Source organism: Nematostella vectensis, chromosome 13 (assembly GCF_932526225.1).
Source record: "Nematostella vectensis chromosome 13, jaNemVect1.1, whole genome shotgun sequence".
Classification (NCBI taxonomy): Eukaryota; Metazoa; Cnidaria; class Anthozoa; order Actiniaria; family Edwardsiidae; genus Nematostella; species Nematostella vectensis.
The window spans coordinates 9,965,204-9,983,976 of NC_064046.1; the positions used below are offsets into that span (position 1 = coordinate 9,965,204).

General features: G+C 33.9%; 1 long non-coding RNA gene across 2 annotated transcripts; it reads left to right on the forward strand.

Annotated features, from left to right (window-relative positions):
- The first annotated feature begins 208 nt into the window (after nucleotides 1-208).
- On the forward strand, nucleotides 209-11,523 carry LOC125559160. Of its 2 annotated transcripts, XR_007306392.1 has the most exons (6): nucleotides 209-241; nucleotides 4,075-4,106; nucleotides 4,609-4,640; nucleotides 5,143-5,174; nucleotides 10,827-10,858; nucleotides 11,361-11,523. It is a non-coding gene; the product is annotated as an uncharacterized LOC125559160 (long non-coding RNA). The 2 variants fall into 2 exon arrangements; XR_007306391.1 differs by lacking the exons at nucleotides 10,827-10,858; nucleotides 11,361-11,523 and adding an exon at nucleotides 5,674-5,697.
- The last annotated feature ends 7,250 nt before the right edge of the window (nucleotides 11,524-18,773 follow it).

Genomic DNA, 18,773 nt, shown 5'->3' on the forward strand with positions numbered 1-18,773 from the left:
TGAGGGGAACCAAACGTAAAGGGTTTGATTATTATGGAAGTCTGCTATAGATATTGACTTTGTAGCGTTGCCTAAACACTAGGATAAATTGTAGAGGGACTTAACTTAAACTTCGTCACACGTTGTACAAAAAAAACTTGAATGAATTATTAAAAGGTTGTTTTTAACCACGAAACAAAGTCTTAATGACATTATTCTTCCGATTATAGAGAAACTGAGAGCAGCATTCATCCCATTGCCGGTAAGTGCGAACGTTAAATGGTAAAATTGAAATTTAGTGTTAAGATTTAAGTTGATGATCACAAATCGAAGCGAGGCTAGAAACTCAAAATGGGTTGAGATCATTTTTGTTTTACTTTAAGGGGTTTGTTTTGTGATTTTTGATCAAACTTAAAATGAGAATGTAGAAATTTAGTTACAGGAGTTTTGCCGATTTTTATTCTCCTTTTGCACAAAAGGGGATAATTAATATGTAGTAAAATGAAGAAAGTGCTAAAATTTGTAAAACGGTGATAGTTTTCTTGAAAAAGTCTCATTTTTTAACATAAAGTACTTGAAGGTCTTCGGTTTTTAGCGATCTTACCAATAAAAGTTTCTGTCATCCAAGCAATATCTAGCAAGAAAGCACAATTCCCATTGGCTGTTTTCAAGATTTCTTCACTTTCTTTGTTTTCCAGTATTCAATGAGAACAATAAAAAAAAGTGTTGCTAGCTACGGCATTTTACACCTTATCCTTTTCTCAATTCAAACTCAGAAATTGCCTTGACGTTTGCACGATTTTTTGGGGTCAATCGAGTTTTCTTTACAATCTATTCCTTATAACGTCTTTCTCCTTCATCAGGAAGAAGAGTAATTTGAAAATTTACTCAAGGTTTTGTTGTCAAAGAAAGAAAACATTCGAATAACGCAGCCTAAACGCTTCGTGTTTCAAATGATCTAACGCTACGTATAAATAGTTATCGGGAGCACTAAAGGCATTTCAGGTTGGTTTATTTAAAGAAAGCGAAGCCGAATAGCAAAAAGAGAAAAGAAAATGCATCAATTTTGGGTGAGAAGGGTCCTAGGTGCAGAGATTTGTATTTTTCTTATTTCTTGCAATGCAAGATTGTCATAGACCGATGGCTTCAATTTTAAAAACTAAAACGAATTCTCAGCAGTAGGGAGTAACGGTCCCAAAACTGCAGGATATTCTTCATCCATTCCCTCGATTACCCCCTGACGACATCAGTTTTATACGAAAATTTGCTCATCGTTTCATAGCCAGTGGAAATTTAGTTCTAATTTGTCTTGAGGGGAACCAAACGTAAAGGGTTTGATTATTATGGAAGTCTGCTTTAGATATTGACTTTGTAGCGTTGCCTAAACACTAGGATAAATTGTAGAGGGACTTAACTTAAACTTCGTCACACGTTGTACAAAAAAACTTCGAATTAATTATTAAAAGGTTGTTTTTAACCACGAAACAAAGTCTTAATGACATTATTCTTCCGATTATAGAGAAACTGAGAGCAGCATTCATCCCATCGCCGGTAAGTGCGAACGTTAAATGGTAAAATTGAAATTTAGTGTTAAGATTTAAGTTGATGATCACAAATCGAAGCGAGGCTAGAAACTCAAAATGGGTTAGATCATTTTTGTTTTACTTTAAGGGGTTTGTTTTGTGATTTTTGATCAAACTTAAAATGAGAATGTAGAAATTTAGTTACAGGAGTTTTGCCGATTTTTATTCTCCTTTTGCACAAAAGGGGATAATTAATATGTAGTAAAATGAAGAAAGTGCTAAAATTTGTAAAACGGTGATAGTTTTCTTGAAAAAGTCACATTTTTTAACATGAAGTACTTGAAGGTCTTCGGTCTTTAGCGATCTTACCAATAAAAGTTTCTGTCATCCAAGCAATATCTAGCAAGAAAGCACAATTCCCATTGGCTGTTTTCAAGATTTCTTCACTTTCTTTGTTTTCCAGTATTCAATGAGAACAATAAAAAAAAGTGTTGCTAGCTACGGCATTTTACACCTTATCCTTTTCTCAATTCAAACTCAGAAATTGCCTTGACGTTTGCACGATTTTTTGGGGTCAATCGAGTTTTCTTTACAATCTATTCCTTATAACGTCTTTCTCCTTCATCAGGAAAAAGAGTAATTTGAAAATTTACTCAAGGTTTTGTTGTCAGTGAAAGAAAACATTCGAATAACGCAGCCTAAACGCTTCGTGTTTCAAATGATCTAAAGCTACGTATAAATAGTTATCGGGAGCACTAAAGGCATTTCAGGTTGGTTTATTTAAAGAAAGCGAAGCCGAATAGCAAAAAGAGAAAAGAAAATGCATCAATTTTGGGTGAGAAGGGTCCTAGGTGCAGAGATTTGTATTTTTCTTATTTCTTGCAATGCAAGATTGTCATAGACCGATGGCTTCAATTTTAAAAACTAAAACGAATTCTCAGCAGTAGGGAGTAACGGTCCCAAAACTGCAGGATATTCTTCATCCATTCCCTCGATTACCCCCTGACGACATCAGTTTTATACGAAAATTTGCTCATCGTTTCATAGCCAGTGGAAATTTAGTTCAAATTTGTCTTGAGGGGAACCAAACGTAAAGGGTTTGATTATTATGGAAGTCTGCTTTAGATATTGACTTTGTAGCGTTGCCTAAACACTAGGATAAATTGTAGAGGGACTTAACTTAAACTTCGTCACACGTTGTACAAAAAAACTTCGAATTAATTATTAAAAGGTTGTTTTTAACCACGAAACAAAGTCTTAATGACATTATTCTTCCGATTATAGAGAAACTGAGAGCAGCATTCATCCCATCGCCGGTAAGTGCGAACGTTAAATGGTAAAATTGAAATTTAGTGTTAAGATTTAAGTTGATGATCACAAATCGAAGCGAGGCTAGAAACTCAAAATGGGTTAGATCATTTTTGTTTTACTTTAAGGGGTTTGTTTTGTGATTTTTGATCAAACTTAAAATGAGAATGTAGAAATTTACTTACAGGAGTTTTGCCGATTTTTATTCTCCTTTTGCACAAAAGGGGATAATTAATATGTAGTAAAATGAAGAAAGTGCTAAAATTTGTAAAACGGTGATAGTTTTCTTGAAAAAGTCACATTTTTTAACATGAAGTACTTGAAGGTCTTCGGTCTTTAGCGATCTTACCAATAAAAGTTTCTGTCATCCAAGCAATATCTAGCAAGAAAGCACAATTCCCATTGGCTGTTTTCAAGATTTCTTCACTTTCTTTGTTTTCCAGTATTCAATGAGAACAATAAAAAAAAGTGTTGCTAGCTAAGGCATTTTACACCTTATCCTTTTCTCAATTCAATCTCAGAAATTGCCTTGACGTTTGCACGACTTTTTGGGGTCAATCGAGTTTTCTTTACAATCTATTCCTTATAACATCTTTCTCCTTCATCAGGAAGAAGAGTAATTTGAAAATTTGCTCAAGGTTTTGTTGTCAGTGAAAGAAAACATTCGAATAACGCAGCCTAAACGCTTCGTGTTTCAAATGATCTAAAGCTACGTATAAATAGTTATCGGGAGCACTAAAGGCATTTCAGGTTGGTTTATTTAAAGAAAGCGAAGCCGAATAGCAAAAAGAGAAAAGAAAATGCATCAATTTTGGGTGAGAAGGGTCCTAGGTGCAGAGATTTGTATTTTTCTTATTTCTTGCAATGCAAGATTGTCATAGACCGATGGCTTCAATTTTAAAAACTAAAACGAATTCTCAGCAGTAGGGAGTAACGGTCCCAAAACTGCAGGATATTGTTCATCCATTCCCTCGATTACCCCCTGACGACATCAGTTTTATACGAAAATTTGCTCATCGTTTCATAGCCAGTGGAAATTTAGTTCTAATTTGTCTTGAGGGGAACCAAACGTAAAGGGTTTGATTATTATGGAAGTCTGCTATAGATATTGACTTTGTAGCGTTGCCTAAACACTAGGATAAATTGTAGAGGGACTTAACTTAAACTTCGTCACAAGTTGTACAAAAAAACTTCGAATAAATTATTAAAAGGTTGTTTTTAACCACGAAACAAAGTCTTAATGACATTATTCTTTCAATTATAGAGAAACTGAGAGCAGCATTCATCCCATTGCCGGTAAGTGCGAACGTTAAATGGTAAAATTGAAATTTAGTGTTAAGATTTAAGTTGATGATCACAAATCGAAGCGAGGCTAGAAACTCAAAATGGGTTGAGATCATTTTTGTTTTACTTTAAGGGGTTTGTTTTGTGATTTTTGATCAAACTTAAAATGAGAATGTAGAAATTTAGTTACAGGAGTTTTGCCGATTTTTATTCTCCTTTTGCACAAAAGGGGATAATTAATATGTAGTAAAATGAAAATTTGCTCATCGTTCCATAGCCAGTGGAAATTTAGTTCTAATTTGTCTTGAGGGGAACCAAACGTAAAGGGTTTGATTATTATGGAAGTCTGCTATAGATATTGACTTTGTAGCGTTGCCTAAACACTAGGATAAATTGTAGAGGGACTTAACTTAAACTTCGTCACAAGTTGTACAAAAAAACTTCGAATAAATTATTAAAAGGTTGTTTTTAACCACGAAACAAAGTCTTAATGACATTATTCTTTCAATTATAGAGAAACTGAGAGCAGCATTCATCCCATTGCCGGTAAGTGCGAACGTTAAATGGTAAAATTGAAATTTAGTGTTAAGATTTAAGTTGATGATCACAAATCGAAGCGAGGCTAGAAACTCAAAATGGGTTGAGATCATTTTTGTTTTACTTTAAGGGGTTTGTTTTGTGATTTTTGATCAAACTTAAAATGAGAATGTAGAAATTTAGTTACAGGAGTTTTGCCGATTTTTATTCTCCTTTTGCACAAAAGGGGATAATTAATATGTAGTAAAATGAAAATTTGCTCATCGTTCCATAGCCAGTGGAAATTTAGTTCTAATTTGTCTTGAGGGGAACCAAACGTAAAGGGTTTGATTATTATGGAAGTCTGCTATAGATATTGACTTTGTAGCGTTGCCTAAACACTAGGATAAATTGTAGAGGGACTTAACTTAAACTTCGTCACAAGTTGTACAAAAAAACTTCGAATAAATTATTAAAAGGTTGTTTTTAACCACGAAACAAAGTCTTAATGACATTATTCTTTCAATTATAGAGAAACTGAGAGCAGCATTCATCCCATTGCCGGTAAGTGCGAACGTTAAATGGTAAAATTGAAATTTAGTGTTAAGATTTAAGTTGATGATCACAAATCGAAGCGAGGCTAGAAACTCAAAATGGGTTGAGATCATTTTTGTTTTACTTTAAGGGGTTTGTTTTGTGATTTTTGATCAAACTTAAAATGAGAATGTAGAAATTTAGTTACAGGAGTTTTGCCGATTTTTATTCTCCTTTTGCACAAAAGGGGATAATTAATATGTAGTAAAATGAAAATTTGCTCATCGTTCCATAGGTGGAAATTTAGTTCTAATTTGTCTTGAGGGGAACCAAACGTAAAGGGTCTGATTATTATGGAAGTCTGCTATAGATATTGACTTTGTAGCGTTGCCTAAACACTAGGATAAATTGTAGAGGGACTTAACTTAAACTTCGTCACACGTTGTACAAAAAAACTTCGAATTAATTATTAAAAGGTTGTTTTTAACCACGAAACAAAGTCTTAATGACATTATTCTTCCGATTATAGAGAAACTGAGAGCAGCATTCATCCCATCGCCGGTAAGTGCGAACGTTAAATGGTAAAATTGAAATTTAGTGTTAAGATTTAAGTTGATGATCACAAATCGAAGCGAGGCTAGAAACTCAAAATGGGTTAGATCATTTTTGTTTTACTTTAAGGGGTTTGTTTTGGGATTTTTGATCAAACTTAAAAATGAGAATGTAGAAATTTAGTTACAGGAGTTTTGCCGATTTTTATTCTCCTTTTGCACAAAAGGGGATAATTAATATGTAGTAAAATGAAGAAAGTGCTAAAATTTGTAAAACGGTGATAGTTTTCTTGAAAAAGTCACATTTTTTAACATGAAGTACTTGAAGGTCTTCGGTCTTTAGCGATCTTACCAATAAAAGTTTCTGTCATCCAAGCAATATCTAGCAAGAAAGCACAATTCCCATTGGCTGTTTTCAAGATTTCTTCACTTTCTTTGTTTTCCAGTATTCAATGAGAACAATAAAAAAAAGTGTTGCTAGCTACGGCATTTTACACCTTATCCTTTTCTCAATTCAAACTCAGAAATTGCCTTGACGTTTGCACGATTTTTTGGGGTCAATCGAGTTTTCTTTACAATCTATTCCTTATAACGTCTTTCTCCTTCATCAGGAAGAAGAGTAATTTGAAAATTTACTCAAGGTTTTGTTGTCAAAGAAAGAAAACATTCGAATAACGCAGCCTAAACGCTTCGTGTTTCAAATGATCTAACGCTACGTATAAATAGTTATCGGGAGCACTAAAGGCATTTCAGGTTGGTTTATTTAAAGAAAGCGAAGCCGAATAGCAAAAAGAGAAAAGAAAATGCATCAATTTTGGGTGAGAAGGGTCCTAGGTGCAGAGATTTGTATTTTTCTTATTTCTTGCAATGCAAGATTGTCATAGACCGATGGCTTCAATTTTAAAAACTAAAACGAATTCTCAGCAGTAGGGAGTAACGGTCCCAAAACTGCAGGATATTCTTCATCCATTCCCTCGATTACCCCCTGACGACATCAGTTTTATACGAAAATTTGCTCATCGTTTCATAGCCAGTGGAAATTTAGTTCTAATTTGTCTTGAGGGGAACCAAACGTAAAGGGTTTGATTATTATGGAAGTCTGCTTTAGATATTGACTTTGTAGCGTTGCCTAAACACTAGGATAAATTGTAGAGGGACTTAACTTAAACTTCGTCACACGTTGTACAAAAAAACTTCGAATTAATTATTAAAAGGTTGTTTTTAACCACGAAACAAAGTCTTAATGACATTATTCTTCCGATTATAGAGAAACTGAGAGCAGCATTCATCCCATCGCCGGTAAGTGCGAACGTTAAATGGTAAAATTGAAATTTAGTGTTAAGATTTAAGTTGATGATCACAAATCGAAGCGAGGCTAGAAACTCAAAATGGGTTAGATCATTTTTGTTTTACTTTAAGGGGTTTGTTTTGTGATTTTTGATCAAACTTAAAATGAGAATGTAGAAATTTAGTTACAGGAGTTTTGCCGATTTTTATTCTCCTTTTGCACAAAAGGGGATAATTAATATGTAGTAAAATGAAGAAAGTGCTAAAAGTTGTAAAACGGTGATAGTTTTCTTGAAAAAGTCACATTTTTTAACATGAAGTACTTGAAGGTCTTCGGTCTTTAGCGATCTTACCAATAAAAGTTTCTGTCATCCAAGCAATATCTAGCAAGAAAGCACAATTCCCATTGGCTGTTTTCAAGATTTCTTCACTTTCTTTGTTTTCCAGTATTCAATGAGAACAATAAAAAAAAGTGTTGCTAGCTACGGCATTTTACACCTTATCCTTTTCTCAATTCAAACTCAGAAATTGCCTTGACGTTTGCACGATTTTTTGGGGTCAATCGAGTTTTCTTTACAATCTATTCCTTATAACGTCTTTCTCCTTCATCAGGAAGAAGAGTAATTTGAAAATTTACTCAAGGTTTTGTTGTCAGTGAAAGAAAACATTCGAATAACGCAGCCTAAACGCTTCGTGTTTCAAATGATCTAAAGCTACGTATAAATAGTTATCGGGAGCACTAAAGGCATTTCAGGTTGGTTTATTTAAAGAAAGCGAAGCCGAATAGCAAAAAGAGAAAAGAAAATGCATCAATTTTGGGTGAGAAGGGTCCTAGGTGCAGAGATTTGTATTTTTCTTATTTCTTGCAATGCAAGATTGTCATAGACCGATGGCTTCAATTTTAAAAACTAAAACGAATTCTCAGCAGTAGGGAGTAACGGTCCCAAAACTGCAGGATATTCTTCATCCATTCCCTCGATTACCCCCTGACGACATCAGTTTTATACGAAAATTTGCTCATCGTTTCATAGCCAGTGGAAATTTAGTTCAAATTTGTCTTGAGGGGAACCAAACGTAAAGGGTTTGATTATTATGGAAGTCTGCTTTAGATATTGACTTTGTAGCGTTGCCTAAACACTAGGATAAATTGTAGAGGGACTTAACTTAAACTTCGTCACACGTTGTACAAAAAAACTTCGAATTAATTATTAAAAGGTTGTTTTTAACCACGAAACAAAGTCTTAATGACATTATTCTTCCGATTATAGAGAAACTGAGAGCAGCATTCATCCCATCGCCGGTAAGTGCGAACGTTAAATGGTAAAATTGAAATTTAGTGTTAAGATTTAAGTTGATGATCACAAATAGAAGCGAGGCTAGAAACTCAAAATGGGTTAGATCATTTTTGTTTTACTTTAAGGGGTTTGTTTTGTGATTTTTGATCAAACTTAAAATGAGAATGTAGAAATTTACTTACAGGAGTTTTGCCGATTTTTATTCTCCTTTTGCACAAAAGGGGATAATTAATATGTAGTAAAATGAAGAAAGTGCTAAAATTTGTAAAACGGTGATAGTTTTCTTGAAAAAGTCACATTTTTTAACATGAAGTACTTGAAGGTCTTCGGTCTTTAGCGATCTTACCAATAAAAGTTTCTGTCATCCAAGCAATATCTAGCAAGAAAGCACAATTCCTATTGGCTGTTTTCAAGATTTCTTCACTTTCTTTGTTTTCCAGTATTCAATGAGAACAATAAAAAAAAGTGTTGCTAGCTACGGCATTTTACACCTTATCCTTTTCTCAATTCAAACTCAGAAATTGCCTTGACGTTTGCACGATTTTTTGGGGTCAATCGAGTTTTCTTTACAATCTATTCCTTATAACGTCTTTCTCCTTCATCAGGAAGAAGAGTAATTTGAAAATTTACTCAAGGTTTTGTTGTCAGTGAAAGAAAACATTCGAATAACGCAGCCTAAACGCTTCGTGTTTCAAATGATCTAAAGCTACGTATAAATAGTTATCGGGAGCACTAAAGGCATTTCAGGTTGGTTTATTTAAAGAAAGCGAAGCCGAATAGCAAAAAGAGAAAGGAAAATGCATCAATTTTGGGTGAGAAGGGTCCTAGGTGCAGAGATTTGTATTTTTCTTATTTCTTGCAATGCAAGATTGTCATAGACCGATGGCTTCAATTTTAAAAACTAAAACGAATTCTCAGCAGTAGGGAGTAACGGTCCCAAAACTGCAGGATATTCTTCATCCATTCCCTCGATTACCCCCTGACGACATCAGTTTTATACGAAAATTTGCTCATCGTTTCATAGCCAGTGGAAATTTAGTTCTAATTTGTCTTGAGGGGAACCAAACGTAAAGGGTTTGATTATTATGGAAGTCTGCTTTAGATATTGACTTTGTAGCGTTGCCTAAACACTAGGATAAATTGTAGAGGGACTTAACTTAAACTTCGTCACACGTTGTACAAAAAAACTTCGAATTAATTATTAAAAAGTTGTTTTTAACCACGAAACAAAGTCTTAATGACATTATTCTTCCGATTATAGAGAAACTGAGAGCAGCATTCATCCCATCGCCGGTAAGTGCGAACGTTAAATGGTAAAATTGAAATTTAGTGTTAAGATTTAAGTTGATGATCACAAATCGAAGCGAGGCTAGAAACTCAAAATGGGTTAGATCATTTTTGTTTTACTTTAAGGGGTTTGTTTTGTGATTTTTGATCAAACTTAAAATGAGAATGTAGAAATTTAGTTACAGGAGTTTTGCCGATTTTTATTCTCCTTTTGCACAAAAGGGGATAATTAATATGTAGTAAAATGAAGAAAGTGCTAAAATTTGTAAAACGGTGATAGTTTTCTTGAAAAAGTCACATTTTTTAACATGAAGTACTTGAAGGTCTTCGGTCTTTAGCGATCTTACCAATAAAAGTTTCTGTCATCCAAGCAATATCTAGCAAGAAAGCACAATTCCCATTGGCTGTTTTCAAGATTTCTTCACTTTCTTTGTTTTCCAGTATTCAATGAGAACAATAAAAAAAAGTGTTGCTAGCTAAGGCATTTTACACCTTATCCTTTTCTCAATTCAATCTCAGAAATTGCCTTGACGTTTGCACGACTTTTTGGGGTCAATCGAGTTTTCTTTACAATCTATTCCTTATAACATCTTTCTCCTTCATCAGGAAGAAGAGTAATTTGAAAATTTGCTCAAGGTTTTGTTGTCAGTGAAAGAAAACATTCGAATAACGCAGCCTAAACGCTTCGTGTTTCAAATGATCTAAAGCTACGTATAAATAGTTATCGGGAGCACTAAAGGCATTTCAGGTTGGTTTATTTAAAGAAAGCGAAGCCGAATAGCAAAAAGAGAAAAGAAAATGCATCAATTTTGGGTGAGAAGGGTCCTAGGTGCAGAGATTTGTATTTTTCTTATTTCTTGCAATGCAAGATTGTCATAGACCGATGGCTTCAATTTTAAAAACTAAAACGAATTCTCAGCAGTAGGGAGTAACGGTCCCAAAACTGCAGGATATTGTTCATCCATTCCCTCGATTACCCCCTGACGACATCAGTTTTATACGAAAATTTGCTCATCGTTTCATAGCCAGTGGAAATTTAGTTCTAATTTGTCTTGAGGGGAACCAAACGTAAAGGGTTTGATTATTATGGAAGTCTGCTATAGATATTGACTTTGTAGCGTTGCCTAAACACTAGGATAAATTGTAGAGGGACTTAACTTAAACTTCGTCACAAGTTGTACAAAAAAACTTCGAATAAATTATTAAAAGGTTGTTTTTAACCACGAAACAAAGTCTTAATGACATTATTCTTTCAATTATAGAGAAACTGAGAGCAGCATTCATCCCATTGCCGGTAAGTGCGAACGTTAAATGGTAAAATTGAAATTTAGTGTTAAGATTTAAGTTGATGATCACAAATCGAAGCGAGGCTAGAAACTCAAAATGGGTTGAGATCATTTTTGTTTTACTTTAAGGGGTTTGTTTTGTGATTTTTGATCAAACTTAAAATGAGAATGTAGAAATTTAGTTACAGGAGTTTTGCCGATTTTTATTCTCCTTTTGCACAAAAGGGGATAATTAATATGTAGTAAAATGAAAATTTGCTCATCGTTCCATAGCCAGTGGAAATTTAGTTCTAATTTGTCTTGAGGGGAACCAAACGTAAAGGGTTTGATTATTATGGAAGTCTGCTATAGATATTGACTTTGTAGCGTTGCCTAAACACTAGGATAAATTGTAGAGGGACTTAACTTAAACTTCGTCACAAGTTGTACAAAAAAACTTCGAATAAATTATTAAAAGGTTGTTTTTAACCACGAAACAAAGTCTTAATGACATTATTCTTTCAATTATAGAGAAACTGAGAGCAGCATTCATCCCATTGCCGGTAAGTGCGAACGTTAAATGGTAAAATTGAAATTTAGTGTTAAGATTTAAGTTGATGATCACAAATCGAAGCGAGGCTAGAAACTCAAAATGGGTTGAGATCATTTTTGTTTTACTTTAAGGGGTTTGTTTTGTGATTTTTGATCAAACTTAAAATGAGAATGTAGAAATTTAGTTACAGGAGTTTTGCCGATTTTTATTCTCCTTTTGCACAAAAGGGGATAATTAATATGTAGTAAAATGAAAATTTGCTCATCGTTCCATAGGTGGAAATTTAGTTCTAATTTGTCTTGAGGGGAACCAAACGTAAAGGGTCTGATTATTATGGAAGTCTGCTATAGATATTGACTTTGTAGCGTTGCCTAAACACTAGGATAAATTGTAGAGGGACTTAACTTAAACTTCGTCACACGTTGTACAAAAAAACTTCGAATTAATTATTAAAAGGTTGTTTTTAACCACGAAACAAAGTCTTAATGACATTATTCTTCCGATTATAGAGAAACTGAGAGCAGCATTCATCCCATCGCCGGTAAGTGCGAACGTTAAATGGTAAAATTGAAATTTAGTGTTAAGATTTAAGTTGATGATCACAAATCGAAGCGAGGCTAGAAACTCAAAATGGGTTAGATCATTTTTGTTTTACTTTAAGGGGTTTGTTTTGGGATTTTTGATCAAACTTAAAAATGAGAATGTAGAAATTTAGTTACAGGAGTTTTGCCGATTTTTATTCTCCTTTTGCACAAAAGGGGATAATGAATATGTAGTAAAATGAAGAAAGTGCTAAAATTTGTAAAACGGTGATAGTTTTCTTGAAAAAGTCAGATTTTTTAACATGAAGTACTTGAAGGTCTTCGGTCTTTAGCGATCTTACCAATAAAAGTTTCTGTCATCCAAGCAATATCTAGCAAGAAAGCACAATTCCCATTGGCTGTTTTCAAGATTTCTTCACTTTCTTTGTTTTCCAGTATTCAATGAGATTAATAAAAAAAAGTGTTGCTAGCTACGGCATTTTACACCTTATCCTTTTCTCAATTCAAACTCAGAAATTGCCTTGACGTTTGCACGATTTTTTGGGGTCAATCGAGTTTTCTTTACAATCTATTCCTTATAACGTCTTTCTCCTTCATCAGGAAGAAGAGTAATTTGAAAATTTACTCAAGGTTTTGTTGTCAGTGAAAGAAAACATTCGAATAACGCAGCCTAAACGCTTCGTGTTTCAAATGATCTAAAGCTACGTATAAATAGTTATCGGGAGCACTAAAGGCATTTCAGGTTGGTTTATTTAAAGAAAGCGAAGCCGAATAGCAAAAAGAGAAAAGAAAATGCATCAATTTTGGGTGAGAAGGGTCCTAGGTGCAGAGATTTGTATTTTTCTTATTTCTTGCAATGCAAGATTGTCATAGACCGATGGCTTCAATTTTAAAAACTAAAACGAATTCTCAGCAGTAGGGAGTAACGGTCCCAAAACTGCAGGATATTCTTCATCCATTCCCTCGATTACCCCCTGACGACATCAGTTTTATACGAAAATTTGCTCATCGTTTCATAGCCAGTGGAAATTTAGTTCTAATTTGTCTTGAGGGGAACCAAACGTAAAGGGTTTGATTATTATGGAAGTCTGCTATAGATATTGACTTTGTAGCGTTGCCTAAACACTAGGATAAATTGTAGAGGGACTTAACTTAAACTTCGTCACAAGTTGTACAAAAAAACTTCGAATAAATTATTAAAAGGTTGTTTTTAACCACGAAACAAAGTCTTAATGACATTATTCTTTCAATTATAGAGAAACTGAGAGCAGCATTCATCCCATTGCCGGTAAGTGCGAACGTTAAATGGTAAAATTGAAATTTAGTGTTAAGATTTAAGTTGATGATCACAAATCGAAGCGAGGCTAGAAACTCAAAATGGGTTGAGATCATTTTTGTTTTACTTTAAGGGGTTTGTTTTGTGATTTTTGATCAAACTTAAAATGAGAATGTAGAAATTTAGTTACAGGAGTTTTGCCGATTTTTATTCTCCTTTTGCACAAAAGGGGATAATTAATATGTAGTAAAATGAAAATTTGCTCATCGTTCCATAGCCAGTGGAAATTTAGTTCTAATTTGTCTTGAGGGGAACCAAACGTAAAGGGTTTGATTATTATGGAAGTCTGCTATAGATATTGACTTTGTAGCGTTGCCTAAACACTAGGATAAATTGTAGAGGGACTTAACTTAAACTTCGTCACAAGTTGTACAAAAAAACTTCGAATAAATTATTAAAAGGTTGTTTTTAACCACGAAACAAAGTCTTAATGACATTATTCTTTCAATTATAGAGAAACTGAGAGCAGCATTCATCCCATTGCCGGTAAGTGCGAACGTTAAATGGTAAAATTGAAATTTAGTGTTAAGATTTAAGTTGATGATCACAAATCGAAGCGAGGCTAGAAACTCAAAATGGGTTGAGATCATTTTTGTTTTACTTTAAGGGGTTTGTTTTGTGATTTTTGATCAAACTTAAAATGAGAATGTAGAAATTTAGTTACAGGAGTTTTGCCGATTTTTATTCTCCTTTTGCACAAAAGGGGATAATTAATATGTAGTAAAATGAAAATTTGCTCATCGTTCCATAGGTGGAAATTTAGTTCTAATTTGTCTTGAGGGGAACCAAACGTAAAGGGTCTGATTATTATGGAAGTCTGCTATAGATATTGACTTTGTAGCGTTGCCTAAACACTAGGATAAATTGTAGAGGGACTTAACTTAAACTTCGTCACACGTTGTACAAAAAAACTTCGAATTAATTATTAAAAGGTTGTTTTTAACCACGAAACAAAGTCTTAATGACATTATTCTTCCGATTATAGAGAAACTGAGAGCAGCATTCATCCCATCGCCGGTAAGTGCGAACGTTAAATGGTAAAATTGAAATTTAGTGTTAAGATTTAAGTTGATGATCACAAATCGAAGCGAGGCTAGAAACTCAAAATGGGTTAGATCATTTTTGTTTTACTTTAAGGGGTTTGTTTTGGGATTTTTGATCAAACTTAAAAATGAGAATGTAGAAATTTAGTTACAGGAGTTTTGCCGATTTTTATTCTCCTTTTGCACAAAAGGGGATAATTAATATGTAGTAAAATGAAGAAAGTGCTAAAATTTGTAAAACGGTGATAGTTTTCTTGAAAAAGTCACATTTTTTAACATGAAGTACTTGAAGGTCTTCGGTCTTTAGCGATCTTACCAATAAAAGTTTCTGTCATCCAAGCAATATCTAGCAAGAAAGCACAATTCCCATTGGCTGTTTTCAAGATTTCTTCACTTTCTTTGTTTTCCAGTATTCAATGAGATTAATAAAAAAAAGTGTTGCTAGCTACGGCATTTTACACCTTATCCTTTTCTCAATTCAAACTCAGAAATTGCCTTGACGTTTGCACGATTTTTTGGGGTCAATCGAGTTTTCTTTACAATCTATTCCTTATAACGTCTTTCTCCTTCATCAGGAAGAAGAGTAATTTGAAAATTTACTCAAGGTTTTGTTGTCAGTGAAAGAAAACATTCGAATAACGCAGCCTAAACGCTTCGTGTTTCAAATGATCTAAAGCTACGTATAAATAGTTATCGGGAGCACTAAAGGCATTTCAGGTTGGTTTATTTAAAGAAAGCGAAGCCGAATAGCAAAAAGAGAAAAGAAAATGCATCAATTTTGGGTGAGAAGGGTCCTAGGTGCAGAGATTTGTATTTTTCTTATTTCTTGCAATGCAAGATTGTCATAGACCGATGGCTTCAATTTTAAAAACTAAAACGAATTCTCAGCAGTAGGGAGTAACGGTCCCAAAACTGCAGGATATTCTTCATCCATTCCCTCGATTACCCCCTGACGACATCAGTTTTATACGAAAATTTTCTCATCGTTTCATAGCCAGTGGAAATTTAGTTCTAATTTGTCTTGAGGGGAACCAAACGTAAAGGGTTTGATTATTATGGAAGTCAGCTTTAGATATTGACTTTGTAGCGTTGCCTAAACACTAGGATAAATTGTAGAGGGACTTAACTTAAACTTCGTCACACGTTGTACAAAAAAACTTCGAATTAATTATTAAAAGGTTGTTTTTAACCACGAAACAAAGTCTTAATGACATTATTCTTCCGATTATAGAGAAACTGAGAGCAGCATTCATCCCATCGCCGGTAAGTGCGAACGTTAAATGGTAAAATTGAAATTTAGTGTTAAGATTTAAGTTGATGATCACAAATCGAAGCGAGGCTAGAAACTCAAAATGGGTTAGATCATTTTTGTTTTACTTTAAGGGGTTTGTTTTGTGATTTTTGATCAAACTTAAAATGAGAATGTAGAAATTTAGTTACAGGAGTTTTGCCGATTTTTATTCTCCTTTTGCACAAAAGGGGATAATTAATATGTAGTAAAATGAAGAAAGTGCTAAAATTTGTAAAACGGTGATAGTTTTCTTGAAAAAGTCACATTTTTTAACATGAAGTACTTGAAGGTCTTCGGTCTTTAGCGATCTTACCAATAAAAGTTTCTGTCATCCAAGCAATATCTAGCAAGAAAGCACAATTCCCATTGGCTGTTTTCAAGATTTCTTCACTTTCTTTGTTTTCCAGTATTCAATGAGAACAATAAAAAAAAGTGTTGCTAGCTACGGCATTTTACACCTTATCCTTTTCTCAATTCAAACTCAGAAATTGCCTTGACGTTTGCACGATTTTTTGGGGTCAATCGAGTTTTCTTTACAATCTATTCCTTATAACGTCTTTCTCCTTCATCAGGAAGAAGAGTAATTTGAAAATTTACTCAAGGTTTTGTTGTCAGTGAAAGAAAACATTCGAATAACGCAGCCTAAACGCTTCGTGTTTCAAATGATCTAAAGCTACGTATAAATAGTTATCGGGAGCACTAAAGGCATTTCAGGTTGGTTTATTTAAAGAAAGCGAAGCCGAATAGCAAAAAGATAAAAGAAAATGCATCAATTTTGGGTGAGAAGGGTCCTAGGTGCAGAGATTTGTATTTTTCTTATTTCTTGCAATGCAAGATTGTCATAGACCGATGGCTTCAATTTTAAAAACTAAAACGAATTCTCAGCAGTAGGGAGTAACGGTCCCAAAACTGCAGGATATTCTTCATCCATTTCCTCGATTACCCCCTGACGACATCAGTTTTATACGAAAATTTGCTCATCGTTTCATAGCCAGTGGAAATTTAGTTCTAATTTGTCTTGAGGGGAACCAAACGTAAAGGGTTTGATTATTATGGAAGTCTGCTTTAGATATTGACTTTGTAGCGTTGCCTAAACACTAGGATAAATTGTAGAGGGACTTAACTTAAACTTCGTCACACGTTGTACAAAAAAACTTCGAATTAATTATTAAAAGGTTGTTTTTAACCACGAAACAAAGTCTTAATGACATTATTCTTCCGATTATAGAGAAACTGAGAGCAGCATTCATCCCATCGCCGGTAAGTGCGAACGTTAAATGGTAAAATTGAAATTTAGTGTTAAGATTTAAGTTGATGATCACAAATCGAAGCGAGGCTAGAAACTCAAAATGGGTTAGATCATTTTTGTTTTACTTTAAGGGGTTTGTTTTGTGATTTTTGATCAAACTTAAAATGAGAATGTAGAAATTTAGTTACAGGAGTTTTGCCGATTTTTATTCTCCTTTTGCACAAAAGGGGATAATTAATATGTAGTAAAATGAAGAAAGTGCTAAAATTTGTAAAACGGTGATAGTTTTCTTGAAAAAGTCACATTTTTTAACATGAAGTACTTGAAGGTCTTCGGTCTTTAGCGATCTTACCAATAAAAGTTTCTGTCATCCAAGCAATATCTAGCAAGAAAGCACAATTCCCATTGGCTGTTTTCAAGATTTCTTCACTTTCTTTGTTTTCCAGTATTCAATGAGAACAATAAAAAAAAGTGTTGCTAGCTACGGCATTTTACACCTTATCCTTTTCTCAATTCAAACTCAGAAATTGCCTTGACGTTTGCACGATTTTTTGGGGTCAATCGAGTTTTCTTTACAATCTATTCCTTATAACGTCTTTCTCCTTCATCAGGAAGAAGAGTAATTTGAAAATTTGCTCAAGGTTTTGTTGTCAGTGAAAGAAAACATTCGAATAACGCAGCCTAAACGCTTCGTGTTTCAAATGATCTAAAGCTACGTATAAATAGTTATCGGGAGCACTAAAGGCATTTCAGGTTGGTTTATTTAAAGAAAGCGAAGCCGAATAGCAAAAAGATAAAAGAAAATGCATCAATTTTGGGTGAGAAGGGTCCTAGGTGCAGAGATTTGTATTTTTCTTATTTCTTGCAATGCAAGATTGTCATAGACCGATGGCTTCAATTTTAAAAACTAAAACGAATTCTCACCAGTAGGGAGTAACGGTCCCAAAACTGCAGGATATTCTTCATCCATTTCCTCGATTACCCCCTGACGACATCAGTTTTATACGAAAATTTGCTCATCGTTTCATAGCCAGTGGAAATTTAGTTCTAATTTGTCTTGAGGGGAACCAAACGTAAAGGGTTTGATTATTATGGAAGTCTGCTTTAGATATTGACTTTGTAGCGTTGCCTAAACACTAGGATAAATTGTAGAGGGACTTAACTTAAACTTCGTCACACGTTGTACAAAAAAACTTCGAATTAATTATTAAAAGGTTGTTTTTAACCACGAAACAAAGTCTTAATGACATTATTCTTCCGATTATAGAGAAACTGAGAGCAGCATTCATCCCATCGCCGGTAAGTGCGAACGTTAAATGGTAAAATTGAAATTTAGTGTTAAGATTTAAGTTGATGATCACAAATCGAAGCGAGGCTAGAAACTCAAAATGGGTTAGATCATTTTTGTTTTACTTTAAGGGGTTTGTTTTGTGATTTTTGATCAAACTTAAAATGAGAATGTAGAAATTTAGTTACAGGAGTTTTGCCGATTTTTATTCTCCTTTTGCACAAAAGGGGATAATTAATATGTAGTAAAATGAAGAAAGTGCTAAAATTTGTAAAACGGTGATAGTTTTCTTGAAAAAGTCACATTTTTTAACATGAAGTACTTGAAGGTCTTCGGTCTTTAGCGATCTTACCAATAAAAGTTTCTGTCATCCAAGCAATATCTAGCAAGAAAGCACAAATCCCATTGGCTGTTTTCAAGATTTTTTCACTTTCTTTGTTTTCCAGTATTCAATGAGAACAATAAAAAAAAGTGTTGCTAGCTACGGCATTTTACACCTTATCCTTTTCTCAATTCAAACTCAGAAATTGCCTTGACGTTTGCACGACTTTTTGGGGTCAATCGAGTTTTCTTTACAATCTATTCCTTATAACATCTTTCTCCTTCATCAGGAAGAAGAGTAATTTGAAAATTTGCTCAAGG